Source organism: Chlorocebus sabaeus, chromosome 2, assembly GCF_047675955.1.
Source record: "Chlorocebus sabaeus isolate Y175 chromosome 2, mChlSab1.0.hap1, whole genome shotgun sequence".
In the NCBI taxonomy this organism is placed as follows: Eukaryota; Metazoa; Chordata; class Mammalia; order Primates; family Cercopithecidae; genus Chlorocebus; species Chlorocebus sabaeus.
In genome coordinates, this window is record NC_132905.1 from 26,665,571 (window position 1) to 26,686,867 (window position 21,297).

At 50.8% G+C, this 21,297-nt stretch overlaps 1 pseudogene; it reads left to right on the forward strand.

Moving 5' to 3' along the window:
* The first annotated feature begins 11,810 nt into the window (after positions 1-11,810).
* LOC103246377 (large ribosomal subunit protein eL8 pseudogene) lies at positions 11,811-13,391 on the forward strand (annotated as a pseudogene).
* The last annotated feature ends 7,906 nt before the right edge of the window (positions 13,392-21,297 follow it).

The following is a 21,297-nucleotide window of genomic DNA, read 5'->3' on the forward strand; positions in this document are numbered from 1 at the left end:
ATCATATCCAGAATTTATAAAGAACGTTCTGGCCAGGTACAGTGGCTCATGCCTGTAATTCCAGCACCCACCTTTTTTGTAGAGATGGCAAAACCCATCTCTACAAAAAAATACAAAAATGAGCCAGATGTGGTGGCACACATCTGTAGTCCCAGCTACTCAAGAGGTTGAGGTAGGAGGATCCTCTGAGCCGACTGCAGAGGTTGAAGCCAAGGATCACCTTGACCGGGGAGGTGGAGGCCAAGAGCACGCCACTCCACTCCAGCCTTGGCGACAGAGAGAGACCCTGTCTCAAAAACAAAACAAAACAAGAATGGTTATAACTCAATCACAAGATGCTCAAACTGATTTTTTTTTAATTAGCAAGAATCTGAACAGATACTTCACCAAAGAAGATATATGAGTGACAGATAAGCACATGAAAAGATTCTCAACATTATTATTCAGAAGATGCAAATCAAAGCCACAATGAGATGCCACTGCACACTCACTAGAATGGCTCAAATAACAGACTGACCACATCACATCTTAGCATGAATATGGAGCACCTGAAACTCTCATACATTGCTGGTGCGACTTCATAACGGTGCAATTTCTTTGGGAAACATTTTGGCAATTTCTTATAAAGTTAAACACGCACCAACCATTCAACCCAGCAATTCCTCTTCTATATGCTTACCTAAGAGAAACGAAAACATATGTCCACACAAAGACCAGCCCTCAAACAGCATAGCAGCTTTATTCATAATAGCCTAAAACTGGGAAAAAGAAAAAAAATGTTTGGCTGGGTGCAGTGGCTCACGCCTGTAATCCCAGCACTTTGGGAGGCCAAGGTGGGCGAATCATGTGAGGTCAGGAATTTGAGACCAGCCTGGCCAACATGGTGAAACCCCATCTCTACTAAAAATATGAAAATTAGCTGGGTATAGTGGCGGGCACCTGTAGTCCCAGTAACTCAGGAGGCTGAGGCAGGAGAATCACTTGAACCTGGGAGGCAGAGGTTGCAGTGAGCCGAGGTCACACCACTGCACTCCAGCCTGGGTAACAGAATGAGACTCCCTCTCAAAAACAAATAAAAATAAAAATAAACCGGGTAAAAAATAAATGTTCATCAGCATGCAAAAAGGTAAATAAATATGTATATAGTTATATAATGAAATACTACTCAAGAATGAAAGGAGAAAACTACTGATACATGGATTAATCTCCAAAACATTATGCTGAATAAAATAAGCCAGAAGCAAAAAGGTACTTCCTGCATGATTCCACTATGTGCAACTCAGGAAAATGTAAATCTGATCTACATTGATGGAAAGCAGCTTATTGGTTGTCTGAGGCAAAGAGTGGTAAAAGATTTCCCCAGCTAGATTTCAGAATTACTATGGACCACTGTCTTCTTTGTGCTTCCCATTTCCCCCCTTTCTGAACGATTATCCTATACCTATTCCACCATTGTATATTGGGTGCAGAGTGGGGTTGAGGGGTAGGTAGGTAACTCACCTCTCGGGATTCACAGGTTTACTCATTGAGAGGGACTGTACTGGCAGGGATATGCTTAGGGAACCACTTCCAAGGAGCCTCACCCACACCTGCGTATGGTTTAGATGACAAAAGTCTTGAGTTCAAGCTCGTACTGTACCAGCATGAGACTTCAGGGTCCTTCAGAGGGTGGACTGTATTTTGCATGTTAGAAGAATGTAAATAATTTGTGGTCAGAGGGAAGACTATAGTGCTTTTAAGATATGTCCACAAATTTTTTCTTTTTTCTTTTTGAGACAGAGTCTCACTCTTTTGCCCAGGCTGGAGTGCAGTGGCACAATCTCAGTTCACTGCAGCCTCCACCTCCCGGGTTCAAGCCATTCTCCTACCTCAGCCTCCCGAGTAGCTAGGTATGTCCACAAATTCTTTGATACTCTTCCGTTTAAGAGGTAGAGCTTAATTCCTTTCCCCTGAGTGTAGGCTGGACTTAGTGAGTCACTAGTGAATAAAATAAAGTGGACGTGACAATGTACAGCCTCAGAAACTAGGTCATAAAAGTCACTGTGGCTCCCCAGTGTCCCCTCTCCCTCCCCACCCCCTTCCCCTCCCTACCTTTCTTTGTCATCATTCTCTCTGGGGGAATCCAGCTGCCATGTAAGAACACTCAGGCAACCCTGTGGAAAGTCCATGTGGTAAGGAAATGAGGCCTCCTGCCAACAGCCCTGGGAGGGAGCCATCTTGGAAGCAGATCCTTAGCCCCAGTTGAAGCCTTCAGGATGCAGCAGCCCAGGCTGTCAGCCTGACTACACCTCTCGAGAAAACCTGAGCCAGAAACACTCAGCCAGGCTGCTCGAAGAATTTTGACCTCAGAAACTGTGAGAAAATGGTATTTGTCATGTTAAGCTGATTGCATGGGGGTAATTTTTTGTTACGTTGTAAAAGATGATACACTAAGTTAAGGGCATGGGGATAATTTTTGTTATGTTGTAAAAGATGATACACTAAGTTAGGAATTTGAATTTTCTCGCAGGAGCAATGGGGTGTAGTGGAAGGTGTTAGAGAAAGGAAATGACATAAAAAGTTCTGGGATTAGTGCTATGGTCTGAATGTTTATGTCCCCCCATAAAATTCATACGTTGAAATCCTAATCCCCAGGTGATGGTATTAGGAGGTGGGGCCTTTGGGGGATGATTAAGTCATGAGGACTCTACTCTTATGAATGGGATTAGTGCCCTTATAAAAGGGGCCTGAGGAAAAAAACAAACAACTCCATTTAAAAATGGGCAAAGGATATGAACAGGTACTTCTTAAAAGAAGACATACATGTAGCCAACAAGCAAATGAAAAAATGTTCCACGTCACTGATCATTAGAGAAATGGAAATCAAAACCATAGCGAGATACCATCTCACACTGGGCAGAATGGCTATTATTAAAAAGTCAAAAAATAACAGATGTTCCTGAGGTTGCTGAGAAAAGTGAATGCTTCTACACTGCTGGTGAGAATGTAAACTAGTTCAGCCACTGTGGAAAGCAGTTTGGAGATTTCTCAAAGAACTTAAAATAGAACTAACATCTGACCTAACAATCCCATTACTGGGTATATACCCAAAGGAATAAAATCATTCTACCATAAAGACACATGCACATGTATGTTCAGCACAGCACTATTCACAATACCAAAGACCTGGAATCAACCTCAATGCCCATCAACAGTGGACTAGATAAAGAAAAATGTGGTAAATATACACCATGGAATACTATGCAGCCATAAAAAAGAACAATATCATGTCCTTTGCAGCAACATACATGGGACTAGAGGCCATTATCCTAAGTGAATTAATGCATGATCAGAAAACCAAATACTGCATGTTCTCACTTATAAGTGGGAGCTAAACATTGAGTACACACGGACACAAAGAAGGGAGCAATAACGTAGAGGCCTACTTGAGGGTAGAGGGTGGGAAGAAGGTGCTGATGATGGAAGAACTACCTATCAGGTACTATGCTTATTACCTGGGTAATAAAATAATTTGCACACTAATGCCTCAAGACATGCAATTTCCCTATATGCCAAATCCGCACATGTACCCCAAGAATGTAAAATAAAAGTTGGAGGCCGGGCGCAGTGGCTCACGCCTGTAATCCCAGCACTTTGGGAGGCCGAGGCGGGCGGATCACAAGGTCAGGAGATCGAGACCACGGTGAAACCCCGTCTCTACTAAAAATACAAAAAATTAGCTGGGTGCGGTGGTGGGCGCCTGTAGTCCCAGCTACTCAGGAGGCTGAGGCAGAAGAATGGCGTGAACCCGGGAGGTGGAGCTTGCAGTGAGCCAAGATCGCGCCACTGCACTCCAGCCTGGGTGACAGAGCGAGACTCCGTCTCAAAAATAAAATAAAATAAAATAAAAGTTGGAAAGAAAAATAAATGATTTTCTTCAAAAGCGGCCTGAGAGAGACTCCTTATCCCTTGCACCATGCAAGGACACAGCTGAAAGTCACTGTCTATGGACCAGGGAGCCTTCATCAGACACCAGATCTGCTGGTGCTGTGACCTTGGACTTCCCAGCCTCCAGAACTTTCAGAAATAACTATTTGTTGCTTGTAAACCACCCAGTCTATGGTAATTTGTTATAGAAGCCTGAATAGAATAAGTCATCTAGAAAGAATTTTCTTGGTCACAAAGTGAAGAAGGGATTGGAAGTCACGAGATTCACAGAACACTGCATAGAGGTGGAGACTCTGAAACTAGGTGTCTGTGCCACACAGCTGAGTCAGGGAGTTGCACTCTGGGCAGAGGAAGAAGCCTGTGCTGGGGCAAAGAGGCTAGACATTGCCTTGTCAGAGGTGGTAGGTATAGGTAGAGAATGAGATTCTGAGCACAAGTGTGAATGAATGGTGAGTTGCTTAGGCCCTGGACAGGCCTTTCTACCCCTTCTGCATCCTAACCTCAGCGAGCACCAGCAGTTGCTCCAGGATGTGTTGAGCACCTACAGAAATGCTGCTCAACTTAAATCCCCACAGTCAAGCCGGCCTATCCCCACTTGCACTGGGGATGCAGCAGTGAATAAACAGACAAAATTCTCTGCCCTCATCAAGCTTCCATGTTAATGGAAAAAGACAGGTAAAGAGCAGAAGGAGGTTAGGGGACGAAGACAGGCAATTAATTTTATAGGCAGTAAATATATACGTAGAGAGAAATACACAAGGTAATGGGGCATTACAAGTTGAGGCAGTTGCAGTTCTAAGTACTGTGATATCTCAGGCTGCTATAACAAAATACCATCTACTGGATGGTTTAAGCAGTATTTATTTCTCATCATTCTGGAGACTGGGAAGTCCAAGATCAAGGTGCCAGCGTATTTGGTGTCTGGTGAGGGCCCTTTTCCTAGTTTGCAGATGAATGCTTTCTTGCTGTATCCTCATATGACACAGAGAGAGGGATCTGCTCCTCTCTTCCTCTTCTTGTAAGGGAACTAATCCCATTATGGAGGCTTAACCCTCATGACCTCATCAAAACCTAATCACTTCCCAAAGGCCCACCTCCAAATACTACTACACTGGGCATTAAGGCTTCAACACCTGAATTTTGGGAAAACACAAACATTTAGTCCATAGCAGGTGGTTAGGGAAGGGTTCACTGAGAGGGTAACATGTGAGCACTTGTGAAGTGAGCAAGTTGTCTACGTGGATATATGGGGGAAGCATTCCTGGTAGAGGGAACCAAGCACAAAAGCTATAAGGTGGGGTCATGACTCCCAGTACCTCCACTAACCAATGAAGAGTTTTATGAAAATTAGAAAAAACAAAACAAAACACCAGCCTGGACTTGCACTTCCAGCCATGAAGAAGTAATAAGGACTGGAGTCACCCTCCTGCCATAAACTAGACAAAACACTGGAAACAATTGTTTACAGACATTGAACAACAGGCAGTAGCATAAGACAGTGATCCCTGAAGAACGGTAAGCAAATCAGGTTAGCTCTACAGTTCACCCAGCTTTCTGCCTGGAGGCATCTTAGGTGTAGGGAGGGGAAATTCAAATAGAGTCCAGCAGTATTGATGAGTTGATCTTTGAAACAAAGAACAAAGTTCAGGTAGGCTTAGGTGGCTATAAGTTGAGGGGCAGAGTACCTGACTGAAGGAAGAAAAATAGCTCCAGAAATCTACATGTGTCCTCTTGAATCACTGCCATGTGCAAGGCTTCACGTGTGTAGGGTGAAACTCCCTGAGGCCAGGCAAAGAAAGACTGAAGCATTGTAATTTGAACAATTCCCAGAATTCACACAGGTTAGGAACTATCCCATGAGTAACAGTTTTAACGGCTACCGTGGACCCACTCTGAAAGAGCTTAAAAATAAGCCTTGGCCGGGCATGGTGGCTCACGCCTGTAATCCCAGCACTCTGGGAGGCCGAGGCGGGCGGATCGCGGGGAGAGGCTGAGTCTTTCTGCACTGCAAGAGCTTCCTTGTGTCTGGAGACAGGGGGAGAAGTCACCAAGAGTGTGAGGGTGTGGCCTGATCCAGAGCTTTGAAGCAGGACCAATTAGCTTGAAGTTTATCAGGAGGGTGGGGAGGTGGGAAAGCTGGCTTAGTGGGGTTAGGCCAGCGAAGGGTGAGCTGCCAGGTGGGAGATTTAGCAAGGTGGCTTGGGTGGCCTCTCCAAGTGTAGACAGGAAGGGGCAAGGCTGGAGATGGGACACCGGGAGGCCCTGGGAGCTGACACCCAGATGGGATGGTGGTGGTGTGCTGGAGGCACAGCCCTATGGTGGAACTGGATGTGGTCAGAAGGAGTCAAGAAAGTGCCTGAGACTTGGTCTACTTGTGTTGAGGATGGGGAGCTGGGCAGGTGAGGAGGTTGGAGAAAAGAAGAACAGCGTGGGAAGGGCAAGGAAGTGTCTAGTCCTGTGCTCATGTACATGGATGTGCAAGTCCCAGTTCAGGAGAGAGCTCTATGCCCAAGAAGGACAATGAGTGGCCACAGATGTCCTGAGGGTGGAGGAAGCTGTCCTCGGGGAATGGGCAGGGCAGGAAGGAGTGGAGGACTGAGCCCAGGGAAGCATCAGTACTGAGAGGTAGATGGAGGAGAGAAACTGCCCAAGGGGTGGGAGAAAAGCCAGGAGCACCCAGTGTTCTGAAGGAGGAGAGAGTGGCCTCCCAAGCAAGGATGGGCACCCAATCAGGACCCCAATAGGCCAGGAGAAATGAGGCAGCAAAAGGGACCATGGGCTTTAGCAAGAAGGAGGTCTAGGGAGAGCTCTTTTGAGAACCATGGTGGGCTCAAAGTGGCTGGGGTCCCTTGCCAAGGATGGGGTGTGTGTGGACTGGGAATGGAAGCAAGTAAAGCCAAGGGTCCCTTTCCCAGAGTTTCTGCAGATGGACAGAGAGAGAAGATGGAGCATGGGAGGAACAGGTCACCAGAACACATCTCTCGTGCTGGAAAGCAGACTCAGGAGGGAAGAGGATGACTGTCACCAGGGCAACCATACTGGCCATGGGATGTAAGGAGCAAAGAAGGAGATGAGAGATTTGGGAGGAAGAGTCGGCACAAGTTTAAAGGAAGGAGGTGGGGAGAAGGGGAAGCCTGGATTTCTGTCCCTGGAGATGGAGGATGAGAGCATGAGATGAAGCCTGGAGAGGAGGGAGGTTGGTTGGAGCTTGGGGAGTCTATGATGCTGGGAGTATGACTCAGTGGGGCTGAGGACAGGACAGTGAGTAGACAGGTCTGGGACAGGGGAGATGAGCACAGAAATGCAGAGGAGTTTGTGTGAGGGGACCTCCGAAGACCTGGGGTGGATAATGTGGCCCAGTAGCCCATGGAAGGAGAAGGGCAGAGGGGTGAGGACACAGCCCTGGGGAGCACTGATAGCAGAGATCAGGAGGAAAGAGAAGGGTCTGAGGAAGTGGCCAAGACAGAGCACACACATGCACATATGCACATGCAGGAGCACACACACGGTGATTCTTGGAGACTTCCAAAGTCCCTATCACTCCACTTTCCCATGGGTAGTAACTGGTCCTCTCTCCCCCTGGACTCCTTAGAACACAACCTGGGGTTTTGGAGCCTTTGTCTTCAACAGAGCACTCAGGTGCTCAATGTATGTCAGGTGGTGTGAGGGAGGGAGGGAGGGATGGGTGGATGGATGGATGGATGAGAGACTAGGTGGATGAATGGGTGGGTGAACATATGTATGGATGGGTGGATGGATAGGTGAGTGAATGGGTGGATGGCTGAATGAATGGATGAATGAATAGATGAATGGAGAAATGGGTGGATGGATGGAGGCATGTATGGATGGGTGGGTAGATGTATGTATGGGTGGATGAATGGATGGATGGATGGATGGATGAATGGATGGACAAAGGAAGACAATTATCCTTTCATCTTCACACGATGCCGCAGCAGAGAGTGAGAGAGTGGGGGCCTTTAGCAGCCCCTCAGAGAAAGAGTTGGCAGGGAGGGGGAACAGATGGGCCGTGGGTGGCTCAGTAGGAGTAGTCAGAGACGATGCAGGGCTCCTGGCTGTAGCACCACACCAAGGAAGGCACTGACATTCAGTGTTAATGAGAACAGGAAAGGGGCCAGTTTGTAGTGTAGAGATGATTAGATGAGTTTGAGGTACCTCTGGAGGGGCCCAGTCAACACTGGCTCCAAATCTGTGGCATGCAACAGAGAATGGAGGTGGGGTGATTTTCGGATGCAGGAGGAAATTGGGGAGTGTCCTTACAGAGACCTGTATGCCCAAGGTGCATAGGGGGCACCTCTTATGCAGAGGACAGTGCAGCGCGAGACGAGGGAAAGAGGAGGACAGGAGAGGACAGATGGACCTTGGTCCAGAGCTCACCAGGCATGTTGTGGATAGATGGAGTTCATGACAGTGACAGGGAGGGTGGGACCCAGCCCTGACCATGCCTTAGAGAGAAGTGACTCACACACATGTGCACCTGTGCCCACACGAAAAAAGTAAAACTCTCCAAGCCCCAGAGAGAGAGAGAGGGAGCTGACGGGGAAAGTGGCAGGCACACACACGCACGAGCATGTGCGCACACATGCACAGAGCAGCAATGACGCACAAACTTGAAGCAAAATCCAATAAGGCTCCTCTGGAGAGCGGGAGGGAGTGAGGCTGAGCAAGATGCAGGAAGAGGCAGTGTTGGCGGGGCACATCAATAATAAAGTTAAAAAATGAAATGAAGAGGGGGCGGCAGGACCCTCGGGGAGCGGAGAGGCAGGCAGATGCAGAGATGCGTGCACACAGAAGAGGAGGGAAAGACGGGGGAGGACAAGCCTGACAAAGGGCCTAAGTAGAGGGGTGCACAGTGGGACCCACACCTCCACACAGAGGCAGCCACAAATCGTGACCCTTGGGGCAAGGGCCAAATCTGGAGAGGAGGAGAATAAACGAGGGAGAGGATGAGGAAGGATGAAGGAAGGAGAGAGACAGACTCCCAGAGACCCGAAAAGGCAGCACGTTCCATGGACAGACAGAAAAGAACCCACGTACTGTAGATGAATTCTGAGCACCACGCCCCGCCAAAACCCAGGAGAGGGCAAGGCAGAAGGGCAGTCCATGACAGATAAGGTTGTGGCGACTTTATCTGTCATATTGAAAAGGAGAAAACACCCATGTCCATCCACAGGACAGCTGGTCACCCACAGTGCAGCTCTATCCCGAAAGACGCAGATCTGTGAAACAGGGTGCATTCTGGGGTACGCTGGCACACTGGCCGTCTGGGGAGAACGTTCCCCAAGGGTTGCTTGTCCCGCTTCTGTGGTGTAAATACTACCACCATGGCCAATTTCAGGCTACCGTCATGCCATTGCTGAGCAGGATGAGGAAGAGGTCCCCACCTCGGCTCTTGCACACCAGTGACGGTGCACTCACATGTTCGAGGAAAGAACTCGAAGACTTATCACTGGGCAGACAAAGCTATTGGCAAAACTTACACAGGGTAAATGGTATTTATATTTTAAACAACATCCCACCACCACCAAATGCAGCTCTATTTTATTTAGATGAGAGGACTCATATAGGCTGTGTGGACAGAGTCACACAGAACTGGCCACAGAGGTTCCCCTTTTTGGGGGAGTTGGAGGTGGGATGCTGGAGGGAGAGAAAAGACACTTCAGCCTTTTGTCATGCTTTAATTTTGTGAAAGCATAAAAAAAATTTAAAAATTTTGTGCAAAGATAATTTCTTCACGTATCACACATAATTAAAAACTAATTTTTTAATTAGGAGAGGAAGAAAATGGAAGGAAAAAAAGGGAGCATGAGAGTGAGGAGGAGGGAGCTCTCTCCTCAGTCCGTCTGTCCTCAGTTCGTCTGTTCCTCCCACCCCTGCCATAGTCACAGCCATTCAGCAAAGATAAATCGGATGCAGGTCCTGCCCTCAAGGTGCTCACGGCCTGGTGGGGAAAGTTGCCCAACACACATATATCTGGGTGCTCCAGACACAGAATCCTCACCCAGTAAGTCAGGGGCCCCCAGGAAGAGCTTGGCAAGGACTCCTTTGAGGAGGACATGGGGCTTCCCAGGGCCTCCCATGACCCTGCTCAGCAGAGCCGCAGGATGAGAAGGGAGATGCTGGACGGGGTCAGCAAGAGGACGGTCACCCAGGCTCTAGGGGAGGCTGCCTGGGGGGCAGAGCACAGGGAAAGGGAGGATGGGGCCCTGGGGACATGGATATAGAGGACTGATGGACGCCAAGCAGGCTGCAGAGGAAACAGGAGAGGGGAGGCCCCAGAGGTAGAATCGAGGAAAGAAAGGGGGTGAGAAGCCAGGAGAGACTCCCAGCATCAGAGGCCATCAATGGAGAGAAAATGAGCTGTGGGGTTTGGAGGCCTCATTTCTCCCCACTGGCAGGTACACAGCAGCTGCAGGGGTGAGCAGGATGAGAGAGAGGGAGTGGCCCTGGGCTGGAAGTGGGAGGCAGGCAGAGGGCATGGGGCCTGCCTGTTTTCAGTACTGGATTTGGGAAAATGGGGGAAACACAGGGCCTGTGGAGGACTTGGTGAGTCGATGCTGCTGGCAGGGTCTTCAGTGGGGTGCATGGTTGAATGCATGCTGCTTCAGCAGAGGGATCTAGCGTGGGCCCAGAGATGTGGGCATGTGGGCATCTCTCCCTTTCACACACCACACACACTGTAAGGCACAGTGACACAAACACATGGGCTGCACCTGTCACCCCATATTTTCATTGCAGATGATGATGTGTCTGCTTCCTCATGGACACAGATCCACCAGGATGTCTCCTGGGCTCTGGGAGCTGTGCGTTTTGTTCAGCAGAACATCCAGTAGGTGTTCAGTGTATGCTTGTTGGATGGATGGATGGATGGATGGATGGATGGATGGGTGGGTGATGGATGGACAGATGATGAATGGGTAGATGGATGGGTGGATGATGGATGGGTGGGTAGATGAATGGGTGGATAGATGGGTAGCTGGATAAGTAAAAAATGGATGGGAGGAAGGAAGGATGGAAAGAAAGGAGGGAGGGAGGGAGGGAGGGAGGGAGGGAGGAAGGAAGGAAGGAAGGAAGGAAGGAAGGAAGGAAGGAAGGAAGGCAGGCAGATGGATGCGTGGGTGGATGAATGGCCTATGGTCCAGGCATGGGATGCTAAGGCCTGCTGTGGCCAGGGCTGAGGAGTTGGGCTAGGGTCTTGAACAGCCCCTTGGAGGGAGAGTCAGCAGCACAAAGGGGAGACAGATGTACCATGGGTGACAGGAGAGGGAGGTGTCAGGGATAACTCCTGGCAGCTGAGATAACTCCTGGCAGGTGGTGATGCACAGTGCTGAGACTAGGAAGTGTGTGGCTGGCCCTGGGAGGTGACAGGTTGGAATGTGAAGATGACTTGGGGGTGAGAAGCTCTGGGTCCATATTGGTTCCAGGTCCGATTCTGCATTTCAGGGCAGAGTTCGGATGGCAAGTTAGAGATAGGGGTGTCAGCCAGAAGAGTGGGACTAGAACAAGGAGTGGGGCCTGACCTTGAAGGGCAGGAGGAGGAGGTGGAGTTGAGAAGGAGAGGGGAGGACATAACAGATCACAGCCTGGAGCTCAGCTTGCAGAGGGATGGGAGCAGGCTGGGCTGGGGTGTTTGCAGCTAGCTCGTCTGTAATAGTGATCATGGGAAGCAGCCGCATGCCCATCCACTCAGTGGCATCAACCACCATGCACCTGGCCTCTGCACTACCATGCAGCAGAGCGCCTGAGACCTGGAAGCCATCTGTGACCCGCTGTTGTGTAGAGAAGCCCACCACAGAGCAGGCGTGCCTGGTTCAATATGACTCTCATTGAACGTCAAAGCCAAAGCCAGCACCACCCACAGGACTTGCCTTTTTTCGTGAGAAGATAACATATACAGAGAGTGGAATGATCCTCCCAAATCAATACTGTGATTACTTCAGGGGAGCAGTATTTGTACCCTGGGCTAGATGGGATGGAAAGTGGACAAGAACATCAGTCTTATGTACAACGCTTTGATTTTTATTTTTCACAAAGACAGTGGGTCCATGAATGACTTGTGTAATTAAAAGTTAATTTTACAGCCAGGTGCCGTGGCTCATGCTCCTGTGGTCCCAGCACTTTGGGAGGCTGAGGCAGGAGGATCGCTTGAGGGTTCAAGACCAGCCTGGACAACATAGCACGACTTCGTCTCTACGAAAAGATTTTTAAAAATCAGCTGGGTGTACTCTCTCCTCCTGCCGCCCAATATGCCGAAAGGAAAGAAGGCCAAGGGGACGAAGGTGGCTCCGGCCCCTGCTGTCGTGAAGAAGCAGGAGGCCAACAAAGTGGTGAATCCCCTGTTTGAGAAAAGGCCTAAGAATTTTGGCATCGGACAGGACATCCAGCCCAAAAGAGACCTCACCCGCTTTGTGAAATGGCCCCGCTCTATCAGGTTGCAGCGGCAGACAGCCATCCTCTATAAGCGGCTGAAAGTGCCTCCTGCAATTAACCAGCTCACCCAGGCCCTGGACCGCCAGACAGCTACGCAGCTGCTTAAGCTGGCCCACAAGTACAGGCCAGAGACAAAGCAAGAGAAGAAGCAGAGGCTGTTGGCCCAGGCCAAGAAGAAAGCTGCTGGCAAACGGAACGTCCCCACTAAGAGACCACCTGTCCTTCGAGCAGGAGTTAACACCCTGTCACCATTTTGGTGGAGACCAAGAAAGCTCAGCTGGCGGTGACTGCACACGACGTGGATCCCATGGAGCTGGTTGTCTTCTTGCCTGCCCTGTGTCATAACATGGGGGTCCCTTACTGCATTATCAAGGGGCAGGCAAGACTGGGGTGTCTAGTCCACAGGAAGACCTGTGCCACTGTCGCCTTCACACAGGTGAACTCGGAAGACAAAAGCGCTTTGGCTAAACTGGTAGAAGCTATCAGGACTAATGATAATGACAGATACGACGAGATCCGCCGTCACTGGGGAGGCAACATCCTGGGTCCCAAGTCTGTGGCTTGCATCGCCAAGCTCAAAAAGGCAAAGGCTAAAGAACTTGCCACTAAACTGGGTTAAATATACACTGATGAGTTTTCTGTACATAAAAATAATTACAATAACAGAAACTTTGCTTCAAAAAAAATGAACTGGGCGTAGTGGCACACACCTGTAGTCCCAGTTACTCAGGAGGCTGAAGTGGGAGGATCACTTGAGCCCAGGAGTTAGAGGCTGCGGTGAGCTATGATTGTGCCACTGTTCTCCAGCCTGGGCAACACAGCAAGACCCTGTCTCAAAAGAAAATTAATGTTATAAAGGGTAAGAGGAGAGGCGGCAAAGGAGGAAGAGACTAGTAGAAAGACACGCCTTCCATTTGTCCATCCTCCTCTCCAACCTGAGACCCAAATGGAAGCCAGGTGCAGGTCCTCTTCCCAGGAAGCTCCATGTCTGAGTGAAGAGAAAGATGCCCTGATACTCATGCCCAGGGGCTCCTGGAGGACGGGATTCAGCCGGCAAAGGCCTCTGTGGGGAGGCCCCAGGGCCTCATTGTTATCATTGCGCCTGCCAGTTGCACACTGTCCTCTCACCCCGTTTCCTCACTCTCATCTAGTTTGGATTCCACAATCTCCTCTCTTTGTTGTTGAACTTGCAAAGCCTCAGCTCTTCAACTGCACAGACTTTGATTCTCCACTTATTCTCAGCCTTCTTTGTTTTTTCAATGATGCCTTATTCTTAATACATGGAGGGGGAAGGAAGAAGAAGGAGGCCAGAGGTGGAGTAGGAGGACGTACCTGTAGGTTGTTCATAGGGAGACCCTGTCTCCACCCCAGGCAGATGGGAGCTCATGTCTGGACTTTACTGTGTGCAAAAAGGCATGGACAGCAAGCCACCCTGTTTCCCAGAGAAAACTGCCCCAGCAGAAAAGGCAGAGCAGGGGGAAGCAGCAGGAAGCTCAGGCCTGTGGCTCTGCGGTATTCCAAGCAGGGTGAACAGAAACTCCCACAAAGGAAGCAGAGAATGATCACCCCGGGGAAGTGGGAGAAAAACCAAGAGCCATCGGCAGCCTCAGGGACAGAGGAGAAGAGAACAGCCCACATCAGGGGCGGCCCGGTGGTGAGGTGGGACCAGAAAGAGCTGGTTGGGTTTGGCCAACGGGAAGCTGGTGGGGGCCTTGCCTGAGCCTGGTGGTGAGTTCAGGGTCAGCCACAGGTAACCACAGGTAGCCACAGAGAAGTGAGGCTGTGGAGAGAACAGCAGAGCTCAGGGTTCCCTCCCCAGCACTTCTGTGGACAGGAGTTGGGGGGTGGCAGGCAGGAAGGAGACATTAACAGAAGGCCAAGAACTCAAGAGAATTTCTCCCTGGACTGTGGCTTTCTGCAGGGCATAGCCTGGGGTTTGTGTCATAATCAGAGCACCTAGGAACTGTCCAACTGATGTTTGGTGGTGGAGGGATGGATGGTGAATGGATGGATGGATGTTGTCCAGGCACTAGATTCTGACATCTGGGCTGAGGCAGGGGATGAGGGGATGGAGAGGGATTATCTACCTGCCCTTTCGAGGGAGATCTTGCAGGAAGAGGGGACAGACGGACCGTGAAGACAGGGATAAGAGCAGCCAGAGGTGACTTGGTGCTCCTGGCTGCTGAGCCCTGGGTGGCAGAGATGCTCAGTGCCTATGAGAATGAAGATAGAGCACCTCTAGTGGGTACAAAAACAATGCGATGGCTTGAGCTGGGCAGGGCTTCCTCAAGCTTGAGCCTGTGGCTTAAGGGAAAGGGAAAGGATCTGGGCTGCATGAGGGGCCAAGGGAGTGGCGTCAGCACAGAAAGCTGTGGGTGAGCACATCCAGGGAATGTATACAGAGTGAGCAGAAGACTCCAGATAGGTCTTGGGGCCCCATGGTGTGAGAACAGATGGAGGGGGAGTTAGGGAAGTAGAGAAGGAGAGACAGGACAGACAGACCACCCTTGGCACTGAACTAAGCAGTTTATAGACAAATAAAAGAGCAGGAGACAAACAGCAAGGAGAGTGACAGAAAGGGTGGGGGCAACTCTAGTCACACCTCAGAGCAAGAGATGAGACCCACACGCGTGTTCACAACAGTGAGACTGGAGAGGAAAAGGGACATGGGTCCTGGCACTCAGTAGCTGCTATGTGTTTGTGGACAGATGATGGATGGAGGGAGGGAGGGAGGATTGGATGGATGGATGGGAGAATGGATGGAGAGATGGATGGGAGAATGGATGGATGGATGGATGGATGAATAGATGGAGAGATGATGGATGGATGGATGAATGGATGAATGAATGGATGGGAGAATAGATGGAGAGATGGATGGATGGATGGATGGATGGAAGGATGGATGGATGGAGAGATGGATGGATGGATGGGAGAATGGATGAATGGATGGATGGATGATGAATGAATGGATGGAGAGATGGATGGATGGATGGATGGATGGATGAATGGATGGGCGAATAGATGGAGAGATGGATGGATGGGAGAATAGATGGAGAGATGGATGGATGGATGGGTGATGAATGGATGGATGGATGGGTGATAGATAATGGATAAATGAATGGATGAAGAGATGGAGTGGAAGGATGGGTGGACGGATGGAGTAATTCAAGGAGTAAGGATAAAATCAAAGAGCCAGAAAGAGAAATACTCCTATGTGACCACTTTGCTGGTCATCATTGTGATAATCAAAATTTCCTCTGGGAAAGGGGATGGAAACTAGGATCAGGAAAATCAATAAGAAATTTAGAACTTTAGAGCAAAACTCCACAAGCCTCAGAAAAGAGAGAGCTGCAGGGGAAAGTCAGCCAGCACACACACACAGCACACACACACACACACACACACACACACACACAGATACACTGCAAGAATGACGCACAGCCTCAGAGCAAAATTCAATAACTCTCCTCTAGAGAGAGGGAAAGAGCAGAGATGAGCAAGACAAAGTCAGATACAGGAAGAGAAGGGGGAGTAGATGTCAATAAGAAAGTTGAAAACAAGAGGGGGCGTGAGCCATGCCAGCAGGCAGTGGGGGTGGTAGGCAGAGGCCCAGCACAGGCTCACAGGGGCACCAAACCCTCCAAAAGGTGCACCACTCCACACATGGCACCTGGGAGGGGCTCCATATACATTGGCTGGGTGGATGTGTGGATGGGGGTGATGGGTGGATGAAGTAACCCAGAGACTGGAGACAAAACCCGATAGAGGGCTTGGAAAGAGAAAGTTCTAGATGCCCTCTACTTCCCTTGTCCCTTTCACCCTTCTCTTTTTCTCTAGGAGGCTGATGACACCCATCAGGGAGGTGCCCTGCCCTCTGGCTTCCAGCTGGGCTTGGCCAGTGAGATGGCCAGCAGGAGATGATGGGGGAGGAGAATGAGATAAGGATGTTCATTCCCCTGGGTCACCTCAGGCTGGGTGGTCCCTCTCCTAGAGGTCTCAGCTCCCGGCAAGGCAGCCCCTCTAGGTGACAGTTTGTCTCCGGCGCCTGGTCATTCATTACTTCCACCCTTCACCCCTTAGGGAGTAGGGGGTGGTCACAGCCTCACAACTATTAGCTCTAGGTTTCTGCAAAATCCACATCCTGCAATATAGCACCTTTGTAAACTTCAGTAAGCTTCAGATTTTTGTACATTTAAGTGTTCCATCCCTTTCCTGTTAGGACCCTGACTAACACAAGCCCACAGTGAAAAAAATAGACAGCAGACACACACACACCCTCTGCTGGGACCCATAAAGTGACAGCTACATCTAGAAAGAACAGGGAGGGATGAGAAGCTGAGAGGGAACAAGGAAGGAAAGGAGACAGAAAGAGCAACCCAGGGCCCCGGGAGGCAGAAGGGAGAACGCACCAATAGGAAGGGGAAGCAGGGACACAGGTGTTCCTGGCAACCTCATTTTAATGACAAAAGAGTAGAAACCATCTAAATGGTTACTAGGAGAACAGCCAATAAACCATGACAGCTCTGTCTGCTGGAATACTATGCAGCTGACAAAAAGGCAGATGGACAGCTTTGTGTATTGAGATGGAAGGAGATCCCCAAAATATGCCAAGTCAAAGTCCCGCTGAAGAGCAATATTCATAGCTCAATGCAATTTATATGGGAAAAAAAATGCCCTGAGCCAAAACCTACCAAAAAAATCAGATTCTGTCAGGGAAAAATATACATTTTTATGTTTAAAAATATGTATATAGTATAGAATGATTCCTGATAAAGTAAGAACTGGTTTTCCCCAGAGGAAATGGCTAGAGAACAGGATGGGAGGAGTGAGTGTCAAAGGAGACCTTTAGCCTTATTTGTAATACTTTGCTCTTTCTGCAGGATGACGTGGTCATGTGTCACTTAAGTAATTAAACATTAATATTTTTTTCAAGACAGGCTCTTGCTCTGTCACCCAGGCTGGAGTGCAGTGGTGACATCACAGCTCACTGCAGCCACCTCGAACTCCTGGGCTCTGGTGATCCTCCTGCCTTAGCCTCCCTAGTAGCTGGGACTATAGGCACATACCACCATACCCAGCAAATTTTCTGATTGTTTTGTAGAGACGAGGTTTCACCATAAGTGTTAATTTTTTAAAAGAGAAAGAGAACAAGAGAGTTAAAGGAAAAGAAGAGATCCTCTAGAAAGACACAACTTTCATCCGTCTGTCTGTCTGTCCTGCCCTCCAGCCAGCCCCTTCTCCATGCTGAGCACCAGACATGCAGACTCTTTTCAAGAAGCTCAAAGAAAGATGTCCAAACCTAGCTGTTCCTGAGGGTCCCGGTGCCCTTGGGGGGCAGGGGAGCTTCTCCAGGGGAAGGGTCAGCAGGGCCGTCTGTGGGGAGGACACAGGAAGGAGGCCTGTGGAGGCCACAGCCAGGGGAACAGTCCCTCAGGGCAATGGATGTGGGGGTCCCAGCTCAGCAGGAAGAGCTGGCCGCAGACACAGTCAAGGTGTGAATGGACCCTATGGCCTGAGAGGGGTGGAAATGGCCCACAGAGTTTGTGGAGCAGGTTGGGGAAGGCAGGGCCTGGCCTGGGGAGCTCTACGATGCAGCAGATCACAGAGCAAGAGAATCCGCCAAAGCAAACCGGAGAGGTGGCCCGAGAGGTGGCAGGGGCCTGGGGAGCTCTACGATGCAGCAGATCACAGAGCAAGAGAATCCGCCAAAGCAAACCGGAGAGGTGGCCCGAGAGGTGGCAGGAACCGACACCCTCACTGTCCCAGGAGCTTAGGGAGGAGAGGGAGAGGAGGAGATAATGAATGAGGGGAATGAATGAGGGGAATGAATGAGGGGAGAGGAGGAGATAAAAGATCCTCTTCCATTTGGCAAACAGGTCAGTGGAGGCCCCAGGTGAGCCCCATGGTAGGCTCAAGGTCGAGGCAGGTGGTGGTCACAGAGGGCCACGGGGGGAAGAGGAGAAAGAGACTAAAGTTCCATCCCAAACTCTTCTGTGGACACAGGAGGAGAGAGCAGATGAGAGGGAGATGGAAACAAAAGGTCAGCAGAGGGAGGTGAACAAGTTTGCCTCCAAAAACCTGGGAGAGGGGAACATGGCGTTGCCAGGGCAACCACACGAATGGGTTAATGGAGAGGAGTGAAGGGAAGATGGGGTGGGAGTGTGGCTCAGAGGAGGTAAACCTGAAAGCTGGGGGCAGTAGAGGGGAGGAGTGCCCAGGGATGGTGAAGGGGAGCACAGGGAAAGGATTGGGAAGTCAAGGATTTCTCACTGGGCTTAGAGAGTTTGCGATGCTGGAGGGGTGAGGGGGGAACAGGTGTGGAGAAGTGGGCAATGCAGAAAGACACCACACGCAACACACAACACACAACACAACACACAACACACATATGCACACAAACAACTCACACACAACACACATAACACAATATACACAACACACACACCCACATGCACACACGCATTACACACACACCCTGAGCGTGATGCTTGGTGACCCAACCCAGTCTTCTTGTGATATAACAACTGGTCCATCTGCCCTGGACTCCAAGTTTCTTCAGGACACAGCCTGGCTGGGACTCTGGGCTCTTCGCCCTCAGCAGCGCACACACAGATGTTCAATTCACATTTGTTGAATGACTACTGGATAGATGGGTGGCCAGACACAGACAGATGAAGCAGGATGGGAAAGGTGGGAACCAACCTTGACCGTGTACACACACTCACACGCACACTGCAGGAATGATGCACAAGCAGCACCATTCAACGAGCTCCCCTGGAAAGCTGGAGGAGCAAGGCTGGGGAAGCGGGAGACAGAGGCACCGAGAGAGGGGGTGGTGCATCAAAGAAAAGTTTGAAAAGTCAAGGAAGGGGAGCAGAAGCCTGAGGAGGCAGACAGGCGGAGGAGCAGGCGCGCAGCCCACCTGCCGGCTCCCAGGAGGCGCTCACGTGCGTTTGTTAGGTGGGTGGTGAACGCCGCAGCACAGAGAGGGCAGCCAAGCCTGAGAAAGGCCCCAGGGGAGAAAGCCCCCAGGGCGACGCAGGTGCCTGATGACTCCCACACCTGACCTTCCCGCCCCACCGGTCCGCCTCCTCCTCCCTGCTCCGGGCTGAGGAGACTGAGCCCTGTGGATGAGCCGTGGGCCTTCCAGCTTCGAGCTGGACCTGGCCAGTGGGGACCTCCAGCAGGAGAGTGGAGGGAGGAGGGAGGGAGATCAGCGTGTCTGCTCCCCTGGAGCTCAGGCTGCTATGCCCTCTGCTCTCAGCTGCCCTCTCAGCTGCCTTCTGGAAACTTCTCCTCCCTCGTTCCTTCAGATTCACCGGAAATCACAAGTTTGCTGCTCTCCTGGCTCCTGCGCCCCCTCCCTCGGCACCTTTGTAAACAGACCATCCTGAGGCTTCCTGGATCAGAGGCAGACATCTGTTTCCTGTTGGGGCCTGAATGAAGATAGGAGCAGGGGCCAAAGGGCACCTCAGTCCTCCATGGAAGGCTTTGTGTTTTTTACAAATACAGTGCGTCCTTAGAGCATGTATGGAGTTAAAAAATGATTTTCCAAAAGGAAACAGGAAGCAACAAGGGGAGAAAGAGTAAGAGGGTAGAAGAGCAGAGCTCGCAGATGCTCCGTCTGTCCTCATCTCCACACTCCCCTCGGTGCCAAGACCCTGACAGAGGTCACACCCAGGCCCCATAGAGCCCGTGGCCTGGAGGGGACAAGGACAACCATGAGCCTGGTGCTGGGTGCTCCCAGGGTAGTGTTCCCTGCATCCAGGAGGGCCCAAGGGAAGGCTCAGCAGGGAGTTCTCTGGGGAGGACAAGAGCCCAGGCCTTCTTTACAATGGTGGGGTGTGGGAGAAGGGGACGGAACCTGGTGGCCACTCCACCTGGAGCCTCCCCATCAGGCTGATGACATCTGGACTCTGCAGAGAGGGCCAGAGTGGAGCCTGGCCTGGATCAGCCTTGGAAGGGCAGGAAAGTGGCAGGGAGCAGGCAGGGCAGGGCCCTGGAGCACTGGAGTCCCACGCGGGCTGGAGGGAGAAACCCTCCAAAGGAATGGAGGAGGCCCAACTGAGAGGTGCAGGAAAGCCTGGCCTTGGTATCTGGGGTCCAGGGAGAGGCTGCTGTCCAGAAGCCAGCACTGGTCTCCAAGGGGCAGGGGAGCGAGAATGGACGGGCTGCAGGTTTGTCAAGGAGCAGGTAGGCAGCCTTGAGGGGCGCTATGAGGGGCTTATGGCAGGGGTCCTCAGCTGCAGAGGGAAGGGAGAGAAACCACCAGGCCTAATACTTCCTCTCCAGCTCACCTGTGGCCAAACAAGAGGGAGCCTATGAGGGCACACAGTCTCACCCCCACCTCTACCACCTCATCTACCTGCTGAGAGGGCCAGGGGGAGGGGAGAGGACAGCGGGGGGTGGGGGTGGGAGTGAGATTATGTGGAAAAGATTGTGAAGACCTGGGGCAGATTAGAAGTGGAGCAGGGAGAGGGGAGAGGTATCCAGACAGCTGGGTCTGGGAGTGCGGTAGGGGTAGGAGGGTGGAGAGTTTCATCCTGGCTCAGGGAGTCTGTTCACTGGTGGCACCAGTGAACAGACCCAGGGAGAGAACAGTGAACATGCAATGTCTGGGACTTGAGCTGAAGAGCCATAATGGAGGGGACACTGAGGTGAGGCAGTTTGTGGCAGGACCTTTGAATTCCCAGGAGTGGACAAGGAGGGAGATCTCAGGGAGGGAGAGAAGCAGAAGGGGGAAGTGCAGCTGCAGAGGTGTCTCTGCTGGAAAGCAAGGAAGAGGCAAAGGGGCTGGAGAAGTAGCCAGGAGTGACCCCACCCATGCACGCATGCACTCATACACATACACACACACACACACGCACGCACAGGTGCACACTCGTATGTATACACATATGCACACACGCACACATGTGCACG